Genomic DNA, 11,367 nt, shown 5'->3' on the forward strand with positions numbered 1-11,367 from the left:
TCACCTTTCCAAGCCCAAGCTCAAGTTCAAGACAAGTTACGCTCAGGTAAGGTAGATTTTTCTCGCCTCAGAGGGCTCACAATCTAAGTTAGTATGTGAGGCAATGGAAGATGAAGGGACTTTGCCAAAGGTCAGAAGGAGAGCTGAACTCTGCCTTCCCTGGACTTCAGCCTGCTCCTCTAACACCCAGGCTACTTTACCTTGGTGGACTGCTGTTGTTGAAAGAGACAGATATGAGACAGTAAGACAGAAAACTGGAAAATGAGAAAATAAGGGAAAAAATGAGAATGTGAAAGAGGAGACGAAAGAAGACAGAAAGCAGGGTCAGCTCTAGGCTAACTGACGCCCTGTGCGGAAATTGAAATTGGTGCCCCCATCCCCCCCCCCCCCGGCCCCCCCATACTGGTGGTTTCTCTAGAACAGCACTCCCTCTTTCGGCAGTGGTGGTGACTCCGGCAGTGGTGGTGACTCCGGCACAGTACACCCATCCCCATCCCAATGCCTCCCACCCTCTACCCAACTCCAATATCCCATCTGCCCTGCTCTTTTGCCCCCCCCCCTCTCTCCCCCTAGCATCCTCTTCTCACGTTCTCCCTCCTCCCCCCCCCCCCCTCCTGCCCAGCAGCCTCCCCCTTCCTTTCCTCCCCTTCTCCCTGAAGGCTGGCCCTTCGCCTGTCACCGCAAACAGAAGCTTCCTTCCTCCTACACAGCGTCGCAGAGTCCTCCTGCCCGCAGACAATCCTACATCTCTCTGACTGAGGAAAGGGACACACGACAACCTGACCGAGAAGATTCTCTGCGAAACCGTGGGGGTGGATGGAGGTTCTACAATCCAACGCAAAACAAAGAGAAAGAAAGCAATGAGCACTCCAGAGGGCTGACATTAATACCGAAAAGTACTTTAACAGCATGGGGGGGAAAAAAATACAAGCTATTATCCAACCTGCAATCACTGCACTCTCATGCAGATTGGCCCTAGAAATATCTCAAGTAGCTGAATGTAAGAACATAAAAACGCTTCCAGCTCACCTGCTGATCTATCGGAATATGTGCCTGCTGAGGCTGAAGGAGGTATGCACCTCCGTGAAATAAACTATATACAATGGGGAGGAGTTTGGAATAGCTCCCAGCGTTGCCAGGTGTGCGTGCACTTTGATATGTGTGCACCTTGTAGCTAATTTCTCCCAGGGAAATGACCCAGATAATTTCCCTTTGAGAATCAACTGTAAGGTACTAAGATCCCACCTCTATTTGCACGGATGGTGGACTGGGGGAAAAACAGCGCAGGTGCATGTGAAAATGCCAATGCCTGCCTGCTGCCGTTTACTTTTCCGTGGAAAAGGCAAGCTCCGGGTGATCCATTCCTGCGCCCGGGAAGGTCTCCTGTGAAAAGTGCACATGTTGTGCAGCAACGTGCACACTTTTAACCATATTGAGGGAGAGTGAGTTTCTGACAACCCATGAGGAAAAAGGAGCAGAAGAATTTTGCTGAAGAACAGATCCACCAGCAAATGAGGGAAACACAAGTGGAGAGACCACATCTGCAGTGGCAAATACAAAACAGTGGCTTCGGCAGCTCATACAGCCCGAGACCCGACACATAAACGGGATAAGGAAAGAAAAAATGAAATCTATTGATGAGATATCGCCAATAGCAATCCAGTCGAGCCCAGGGAAAAACAGAGAAATGCCGTTTCTGTGGTACGGAACTGGAGATAGTCTCCCGTCTCAATAGTGAATGCACCATGCTCATGTCAGAAGGCCTAAGACCGCATAGCAAAACACTTTACATGCAACGCTGATGGAACTGCCAAGAATGGAGATGTTGTGATTAAATGAGACATTCCCATACCAAAAATCCCAAAAAAATCTGTGCTGGTCAACAATGTACGGTCAAATGGCAAAAAGTCAGAAAAATATTGTATGTACAAATTATGCAGAACTGTAAAAAAAAAGCCAGATATGAGTAGTGTTTGTACTAAATCGTCAACTTGGGAATACAAACAAAAAAGTCAATCTCCACAAAATGACTTTGAACGTCAGAAGAATATCTTCTCTGGCACAATGCAAATAGAAAGAGGAGAACCCGCAATGAATTAGACACAGGGCCAGATGGACTAAGATACTTACAGGCCGATGCAATATCGTGCACTGAGCCTAGCGCACAGGTTAATGAGCGCTTGGATGCTCATTTTGGACATGCGTCCATAACCTCCGTTGCAATATGGGGATAGGTGCATCCAAAAAGTGCATCCAAACTTGCACGTAGCTAATAGCACTCATCACATGTAAATTCCACGTAGATGTGGCTATCAAGCTATTATCCCGTGATGCAAAAAATCTCCAGGTGCCAGAGGTGCACTTTTTAACCCGTTAAATTTTACTGGGTAGCAGGCGTAAAGTCTTCCCACGTGTCAAATGCTCAACTTAAAAACAAAAGAACTGCGCCATGCACCTTGCAAAAAAAGTCTTGACATAAAAAAAAAAATTTCGGGGCACACAATATACATCCACAATAAACACGCTCAGGTCTGTGTATATTGTGCGTGCGTATTGTGTCAGTAAATTAGCTGCTGTGGGATAAAATGGATGCTCATAAATTGAGCGTCAGTTTTGGTAACCTGCACACAGGGCACTTAATATTAATTTATTCACTGCTTCACTTATTGCTGATTGGTCCATTCACTGTCACATGTCAGTAAAAGGATCAATCCTCTTTCAGAAAGCTGTCCTGAAAGGGGATTGGTCCTTTCAAAGTATCAGTAAAAAGGACCAATCAGGAACAGCCCTGCCGGGGGGGGGGGGGGGGGGGGGAGGAGGGGAGAGAGCTCTGGCTAGGCTGTTGTGGACGCATAGCCACTTCTCTTGGGTGCCCCATGCAGAGCACTGGGGTCGCACAAATTATCCATTGCGCATCCCTTTTAGTGCGGCAGCTCATTTGCATATTGCATTGAGCGCCCAGGAGCGGTGGATGTGCGCCCATTCGAAAAACACGCATCCACTTTGGGCGCACGTTTTTTATGCGCATGATATTGCATTGGCCTGTAAGAGGGCAATAATTGTAGCGCCCTCAGAGCTCCCCTTTGAACATGCAGGCAGCCGCAGGAAAGCGGGTGCTTTTCACCTGCTGCAAAAGTACCCACAAAAAAAAATTAAAAAATGTGAGGCTTTCCAAATTAAATCCCCCTCCCCCCCCCCAGCCTAACCCCACCCCTGTTTTTGGCCACACTGCAAGCAGTGCAGCTACTTTTAACCGCAGGGGTCAGTTTCAAACAGCCCACTGTTGTCGGTAAAACCCCTGTTTTCCCACATAAATGACTTGGCTGACAGTTTTCCTCTGCTCAAAGTTCGTGTGGGCTTCCGCAGCATGCGTCCCTGATGTCGGGTTAAAAAGAGGCGTTCCCATGATGCTGTTTAGGCCAGGAGAAAATAACAACACATCTACTAAGTCTGTGCTCTATTTTACACTCCCCTTTCCCACCCCCCTCCCCACTACCCCAACCATATTTTCTGTTTAAAGTCAGACTCGCTAAGGGGCCAATGTGGAAAGCTGCGGTGCGTTGCTCGCAATTCAACGCTCATTTTGTGAGCATAAACTTTTCCTGCTGATGCAGTGAGAAGTTTTACCCTCACAAAATGAGCGTTCTAAAATGGTAATAATACTTAGCGCCCTCGCATGGAAATCCCATACAAATTACTTCCCCGATGCAGAGCGATGAGTTGGGCTGGCTGGCATTTCCTTAGCTCTGGAAATTTTACTCCAGGTCAGAGATGGAGTTACTATTGCACTGGCACTTAAAATAGGTTAAAAAACAAAAACTTTTTTTTTTTTTTAATTGACAAATACACTTTGTGGATAAGCATTGACTTTAGCTGGCTTAAGTGGCGGCAGCCACTGCCACTTACCCAGATAAACACTGATCTCTCCGGCTATTGGTGAGCTGCTGCCACTTAGCCAGATAGCTGGTACCTGCCGCTGCCAGATAGCTGGATAGATCGGTGCTTATCTGGGTCGGCGGTGGCAGCAGCTGCTGCAGTTTACCAGGATAAAGAACAGGCGCCCAGAGACAAGTAATGTCTCTGGGCTCTGAAAATTGTCTTGCTATTGCAACTCTTTGCCCTTTCCCTTCATTTAAATATTGCACTTAAGGTAGTCAATATGGTGTTAATTATCTTAAAGGGGTAGGAGCAAGCTAATTACTGCAGCTATCTTTTCTGTCCTTAGGATGCCTCCCCTCACTTTCCTGACTTAAAATGTGCATTCGGCCAATGGCGAACGTACAAGCTTACTGCATCAGGAGTTTAAAAAAAAAAGTAACCTGTGCATTAAAACTGTGCACTGTTGCCCTACTGTTGCTTGTACAGTTAAAGCCTGGAGAGCTCTATGTAAAGGGCTGGGTATCAGTGGCAAGCATCCTCTGGCTTTCTCTCCTCAATGGAAGAATCCAGCCCTGTCCACATATACATATAGCTTTGTGGCGAAACGCTGGTGGGAGGCGGAGTTGCAATGCCTGAATGATCAGTATGAGGAGGACAAACTTAGAACATTTGAGATTGATGTTCCCATCCAAACATGGGTTTATTATAAGCATTTGCTTGAAGCCCTGTGTAAGAAACAGAGGGAGGGGTGGCTATGGTCCAGACCTTCAGCGGTCGAGTTAGTCCTTGCCGGGGGCTTGGTTCGGCGAAAAGTGTGCTCCGTAATGTATAGGGCGATTATGCAAACTTACTTGAATCATTCTCCTATTTTGAAAGTTGAGCAGAGTTAGGCAGATGATTTGGGGGTCCAGATAAGATCCGACAACCTGGAGACTTACTTGGCGTAAAGCACATAGGTCTTCTTTATGTGTTAAAAGAGCTGAAATGTTGGTTTGCTTAATAATGAGCCCAATGTTTTTTAGTAAGTTTGATGCCACGGCTTCACCTTTGTGTTGGCGGGGCTGTGGGCAAGATGGCTCATATATGCATGTTTGGTGGGGATGTCCTTAAATCTACCTTTTGGCAGCGGGCATCACATAATCAAGCAAATAGTGGATTGCTCGGTGACTTTCTCCCCAGGGCTCTGTCTCTTAGGGCTCTGGGGTAGCCAACGCTTTGCCAGGTACCAGAAACAGTTGGTACAGCAGCTGCTCCATGCGGCGCGTTTTTCAATTGCTCTGAAATGGAAGTCGGTGCCTGCGTTGGAACAGTGGAGGATTCAGGTTCATGCTATCAGCTTAATTGAAAAATTAACATATATGATACAAGGTAAAGAAATGTTGTACAATATAATCTGGGACCCCTACTGGAAATTTCATCACTCTATGTAATTGGTGGGGAGCAGTTTGGTGATGTTGTCTCTTGTTTATAATTGATGGAGACTTATGTCTGATGTTGTGGCCTTGCTTGTATTCCAATTTTGTCAATAAATAAAAAGTTAACAAAAAAATGTGCACTGGAAACCAGTGCACAATTTTTTAATGCTCAATTTATTGTATTGGCCTGCTAAAGCATCTGCAGAGATTGCTAATGATGTGCGCTTTCTCGAACTGTCCCCCCGACCCCCAAATGGGAAAAACCCTGCATGGAGATCAGCTGAATGGAGATCGTAGCCAATGTGTACCATAGCTTAAGAGATTTGTTCTGATCATGGTGTACATGACCCAAATCTCAACACCCATAAGCAGAACACCTCCTATGATACACAATAGCAGAAAAATGAAGGAGTTTTTTGGATTTATTTTCAGATATTTTTAGCTGACCCCTGATGAAAATAACGAGATTGTCGAAACATCGGCCTCGTCCGGCATATTCAAGTGGGAGCACTATGCTATGAAATTGTGGGGAAACTGTGGTGACATTTTGAAGATAAATATTGCTACACATTTTGGGGGTTTGATTATACTAAAAAATAAGAAATAAAACTGGTAAATTACTTGACTCAGTGTGCTGCCTGCTGATACTGTCTGAAGCCCAAAGCAGGCAAGAGACAACAGATTATTCTGTACTGCCCAGGAAGTGTCTGATACCAATTTCTTATAAGTAGATATTTAGTATTATTCAGATCTTAGCACTTCATTTTTCTACTACTGTGCACGAAATGAAGCCATTCCAAGGCACTAACCAGAAAGAAGCTATATCCACCACTGACTCCAGTCCTCATCTAAATTCATTTTCACTTTTCAAGCACTGCTAAGTGTTCCTTTGGGATAGGTCAGGAGCAAAAGCTGAGCCTTGTAAAGCACTGCTATAACTTAAGCAAGCACACAGGTTGTTATGGCATCTTAACAGCTTCCAATTCAGCAAGTCATCTCTATTGCTGAGGCCCTCGTAGGGCACCTGCTCAAAAGCCAGTCACTGCAGCAGGCTCCAGTTATTTACAACATGTACAGTGTGCTAGTACCAACTTTGTAATCATGGGCTATGTGCATGGCATGCTGTAGACTATATTGCATGTAACCTCCGAGTCCCTGTCTGTGTAACTGTATGGTCCTTACTGGTCTGCTCTGGTTTTGGTGAACCAAATAAAAAATAGCAATGGACATTCCTATCCCGCAAGGCTGCACCGACTGTTTGTTGCTCAGGGAAATTTCTCCGGTCAGGGCATTCATTTCCAGCGGCTCTTTGAAAATACATTTCCAGGCTTTAGGCAAGTTTAAAGAGTCAGCCCGCTGGTGCCTGCAGTGATAGGTCAATATGCAGGAAATGTCAGGAGTGTATTTGTTCTCGCAATTCGTATACCTTTGCTTATATATTTATTTTTAAAACTTGTATACCGCAAATCAAAATTTCTAAGCGGTTTAACAAAAGAACATTCATAAAAAAACATAAAAAGACATTGACACAGTCAGCTCATAAGAGAAAACGAATTAGTTCGAATTGCTAAACAGTTAAATCTTTTTCCTTTCCCAGCTTCAAATACCAGAGAACTCAATTCTTGAACACCAAATAACATTTATTAGAAAGTTGAACGATTCAAACTCTTGTGGATGGCAGGATATTAACAATAGCCATACAGGCAGCCATAGGCATCGGAAAAGGGGGCAGGGGCTGCAGGGGCCATGCCCACCCCGGTTTTTTGCCAACAACAGGAGAAGCCTCATTGATGGCATTGGAAGGGTGCATTATTCTCTCTGCTGCTCATCCCCACGGAGTAGCCGCGATCCCCTCACCTGCCCTCCCTGTGCCTGAAGCATCAAAGGTTTGCAGCCTTGCAGCATGGGCTGCTTCCTCCATCCCGAGTGTCGGTGCCTGAATGACGTCATCAGGTGCCAACAGCTGAGGAGGAAGAAGCAGCCCGCGCTGCTAGGCCGCGATCCTCTGAATGTTTGAAGCATGGAGGGTGAGTGAGGGGGGTTGCAGCAACGCCAGCCGAAAGAAAATAATGCATTGGCCACCTGTGGTGAGTGAGGGGATTGTGGGGTGAGGTGGTGTGGGAGGGGGAACAAGATTGCTGGGGACTGGGGAACAATTTCTGGGAAGAAGGGGATCTGGAGGGGAGTGGAGAAAGGTGGCTGGGGAGCAAGATTGCTGGGAAGTAGGGGGTCTGGGAGGGGGCTGTTGAGCAAGACTGCTGGAGAGGGGAGGGACTGGGAAGGAGAAAGAAAAGGGTGCTGGAGAGCAAGTGGGGTGTCTGAAAGGGGAGAGGGGAGCAAGACTGCTAGAGGTTGAGGGCTCTGAGAGGAGAAATGGGGCTTGGGACGAAAAGTGCTGGGGAGTTGGAGGCTGAGAGGGGAGAGGAGGCTTAGGAGCAAGAATGCTGGGGAGAGGGGGCTGGGAAACAAGATTTCTGGGGGCTGATAAGCAAGAATGCAGGGGATGGGTGATTGAAAGCCAGAGAGCCTGTGTCTGTATGTGCTTGTGTATGAGAGCTAGAGAGCCTGTGTGTGTGTGTGAGGAAGAGAGGTTATATGTGTGAGATAGAGCCTGTGAGTATATATGTGTGTGTGAGAGTAAGGGTATGTATGAGAGTTTGTGTCTGTATGTGCTTGTGTATGAGAGCCAGAGAGCCTGTATGTATGCATATGATAGTCAGAGTCTGTGCACGTGTGTTTGTATGTGTATGAGAGCCAGAAAGCCTTTGTGTGTATGAGGAAGAGAGGTTATGTGTGTGAGATAGAGCCTGTGAGTATATATGTGTGTGTGTGAGAATGAGGGTATGTATGAGAGTCTGTGTGTGTATGAGAAAAGGGCTGTGTGTGTGTGTGTGAGTGAGAAAGGGGGGTATGTGTGAAAGATAAGGGAGGGTGTGTGTGACAGAGAGAGGGTGTAAGAGAGCAAGTGTGGGTGAGAGAAAGAGAGGATAAAGTTTGTGTGGTCCCCTTTTCCTAATCCATGACAATCTCAGGGTAACTATAATAATAATAAAAAATCCTAGATATGGAAAGCGGCAAATTTTTTAATCCTTATTAGTTTCATTACTGAATGTTATTTGATGTATCTGCTATTTTGAAATATTATAAATGTATAAACATTTTCATGAGATTTTAATTATTGGATGTTCTCTTCATTTACTGGTTTGAAACATTAATTATATTTACTAGTATGGTTTTACTATGATTGATGTTTTATTTTTCTTGATTTTCTTGTTTGTTGGTCTGTCTGTGTGTTGTATGTGTGACCAAGGTGAGGGATTCTGTGAGTGTATAGTTTTTGTGTAAATTCTATATTTCTCTTTTCAATAGGAGGTGTATTGGTCTTCTGTTGTAATATTTGCAATGCTGCTCTTTCCTGAGTAGGGTTGTTGCTGTTTGAGGCTTGATACAGCAGATTTGCCTCTTGGGGTAAACTATATACTTAGCAGGCTCCGATAGCTTTTATTGGAGCTATGTAAATATTATCCAAAAGTATTGTACGTAAAGTTATTGAGACAATGTAGGACCCATCTTTAGATTTGAATTTCTCTAACATCTGAAGAAAGGGCCTATGTAACTTTAAAAACTTTTGTATAACATCTTTAGCTACATATGTAGTAGTACCTGTTTACTGAATTATTAATGTCCTGCATTTTTCTTATAAGTGATGGACCAAGAAAACAACAAGGGGCGAAACTCGGCCAGAGTCGGGCTTATTTTAATATCACGTCTCTATAGAATAAAGATTCTGTTCGGACATCGGGCGTCTATTCTACTTTGTTTCCCTGCATTTTTCTTATGTAACCTTTTCCCGGGGAATGTGTGCAATTCCAAAGGGCCGTCAAAGAATTTATTAACCGTGGCTAGCTCCTCAGTCTCTTACCCCACATTATTTCCCTAAGTGGTGGGTCCTTTCTGTGGGGGTGAAGGAAAACCTTCTTGGCCCAGACAGGGTTCCGTAGTTACCCTGGCTCTTCGGGACAGGTACACTTAAAAAACCAGGCAGGACTCTCTGGATGGGTGTTCAAATTAAAGTTTACTTGGATTGAGTTCAAAATAATCAAGAGGTGCAACAAATGAAATGTCCAGTTACAACCAGGTTCCTCAGAGTTACATGAGACAGGATTTATTTGATCTCTACCTCTGTGGATGTGTCCCTCCAGGCAGGGGCTTGAGACTGGCTTATCCTCCATAAGTGCCCTGGGGGGGGGGCGGGGGGTCTTAACCGTGATAGATACCCTACCCAGTACCTGAGGTCCACGAAGAATCCTGTACCTGGCAGTGTCCTGTGTCCTGAGGTGGAAACTCCGTTGTGGGTCTCCAGATGTCCTTCTCCTCTTTTCTCCCTCCATTTCCTCTTCAAAAGACAGAAGCAGTCTTCCTGGAGGAAATGCCGGCCACTGAAAGCAGTCTTTACAGCTTGCAGCTTAGGGCAAGGAAGGGTGGCAGAAAACAACTTCCTTCCCTTTTGGTGGTTAAAAACTCACAGGTAAATTTTAAAAGGAACGTGCATGCGCCCATTAACTCGTGTTTTGGCACAAGCAAAAATACGCTTAATTTTATATCTAATATGACACTTTATATATCTCCCACTGTAAGAGGGGCACTTTCAACTCAGGGTGGGTTTGGGAGGGGGGGGTGTATTACAAGGGTCTAAAGACCCTTGTGCCTTAGGCAGACCAATGTAATACCGCCCCTCCCCCCAATTCCACCCTGAGTTAAAAGTGTCCCTCTTACAGTGGGAGATATAAAGTGTCATATTCCCTCTCTCTCTCCTCATGCAGACCGGCAATATCACAGGTCAGAGCTATGAAAATTCTGCAAAAATCCTTCTGCTTCTCTCTCTTTCCAGGGCCTAACTTGGAGGGCACACCACTGGAGGAGAGAGTCAGTGGCTGACCAGAGGTCCTGCCACACATATTTCCAATGTGTTTATGACAGTATTGTACTTGGTGTACTATTTAAAAATCTACTTGCAGACTTTATAGTATTTTTTCTGTGTGTCTAAATTTTAAAATGATATATAGGGTGCCAAAGGAAGTATCCGCCCTTTAGGTATGTCACTGTCCTCCTGCTCCCTTCAGAACCCCACTTCCCTCCCCCATCTCTACTCCCTCTCCCTTCTCTCACCCCTTGTCCTATCCCCCTCCTCTCCCTTCCGATTCCCTGCTCCCAACCCTCTCCCTCCTACCCATCTCCCACAAAAAAAAAAAAAAATGACAAAGGCTCAGCAGGCCCAAAATAATATCATATTATGTGGGTGGTGCCAAGACTTTGACATTTTTCTTGTGAGGGGAGTTATGTTACATACCAGCCCTCACTCCCCACAAGAAGAATGAGTGGGCTCTCTCCTAGTCTAGGAGGAACTGCATGTCTGTTTCCAGTGCTCCAGAGCCTGGCTTCTTGAGGTTATCGTTCTAGTTTTTGCCTGCATATTTGTATTTTAATTTCTGATCACTTCTTTTGTGTTTGTTGAGGGTCATTTTGAATGTATGAATAAGGTGAGGTATTCTGCTACCATGTTGTGGGTTTTTTTGTGTGTAGGGATCTGCAGGGGTCTTGCTCATTTTGTTTTCCCAACAGGAGGACCATTGGTGTTCTAGGGGCCGGTGCAATATTTGCAATGCTGCCAAATCATAGGTAGAGTTGTTGCTTTTGGAGTCTTGTGAGTCAGGGCTGCTGTAGTACGGCAGGTTTGCTACATATGTGCAGAGTTTTGTTTTTCCCCTGGCCCCCCCAGGATTTTCTGTTATTTCACAATGTGCCTGGTAGTGGAGGGAATTTGTTTCTGTTACTTAAATGACATCATAATGTTTTCTATGATGAGGAGTAGGGGGAAAATATCCTATTCTAATCAGCAGAACCAGGGGTCACGATTTGAGGCTCCAGGGAGGAAGATTCAGAACCAATGTCAGGAAGTATTTCTTCACGGAGAGGGTGGTGGATGCCTGGAATGCCCTTCCGGAGGAAGTGGTGAAGACCAGAACTGTGAAAGACTTCAAAGGGGCGTGGGATAAACACTGCGGATCCATAA

This window comes from Rhinatrema bivittatum, chromosome 7, assembly GCF_901001135.1.
Source record: "Rhinatrema bivittatum chromosome 7, aRhiBiv1.1, whole genome shotgun sequence".
NCBI lineage: Eukaryota > Metazoa > Chordata > Amphibia > Gymnophiona > Rhinatrematidae > Rhinatrema > Rhinatrema bivittatum.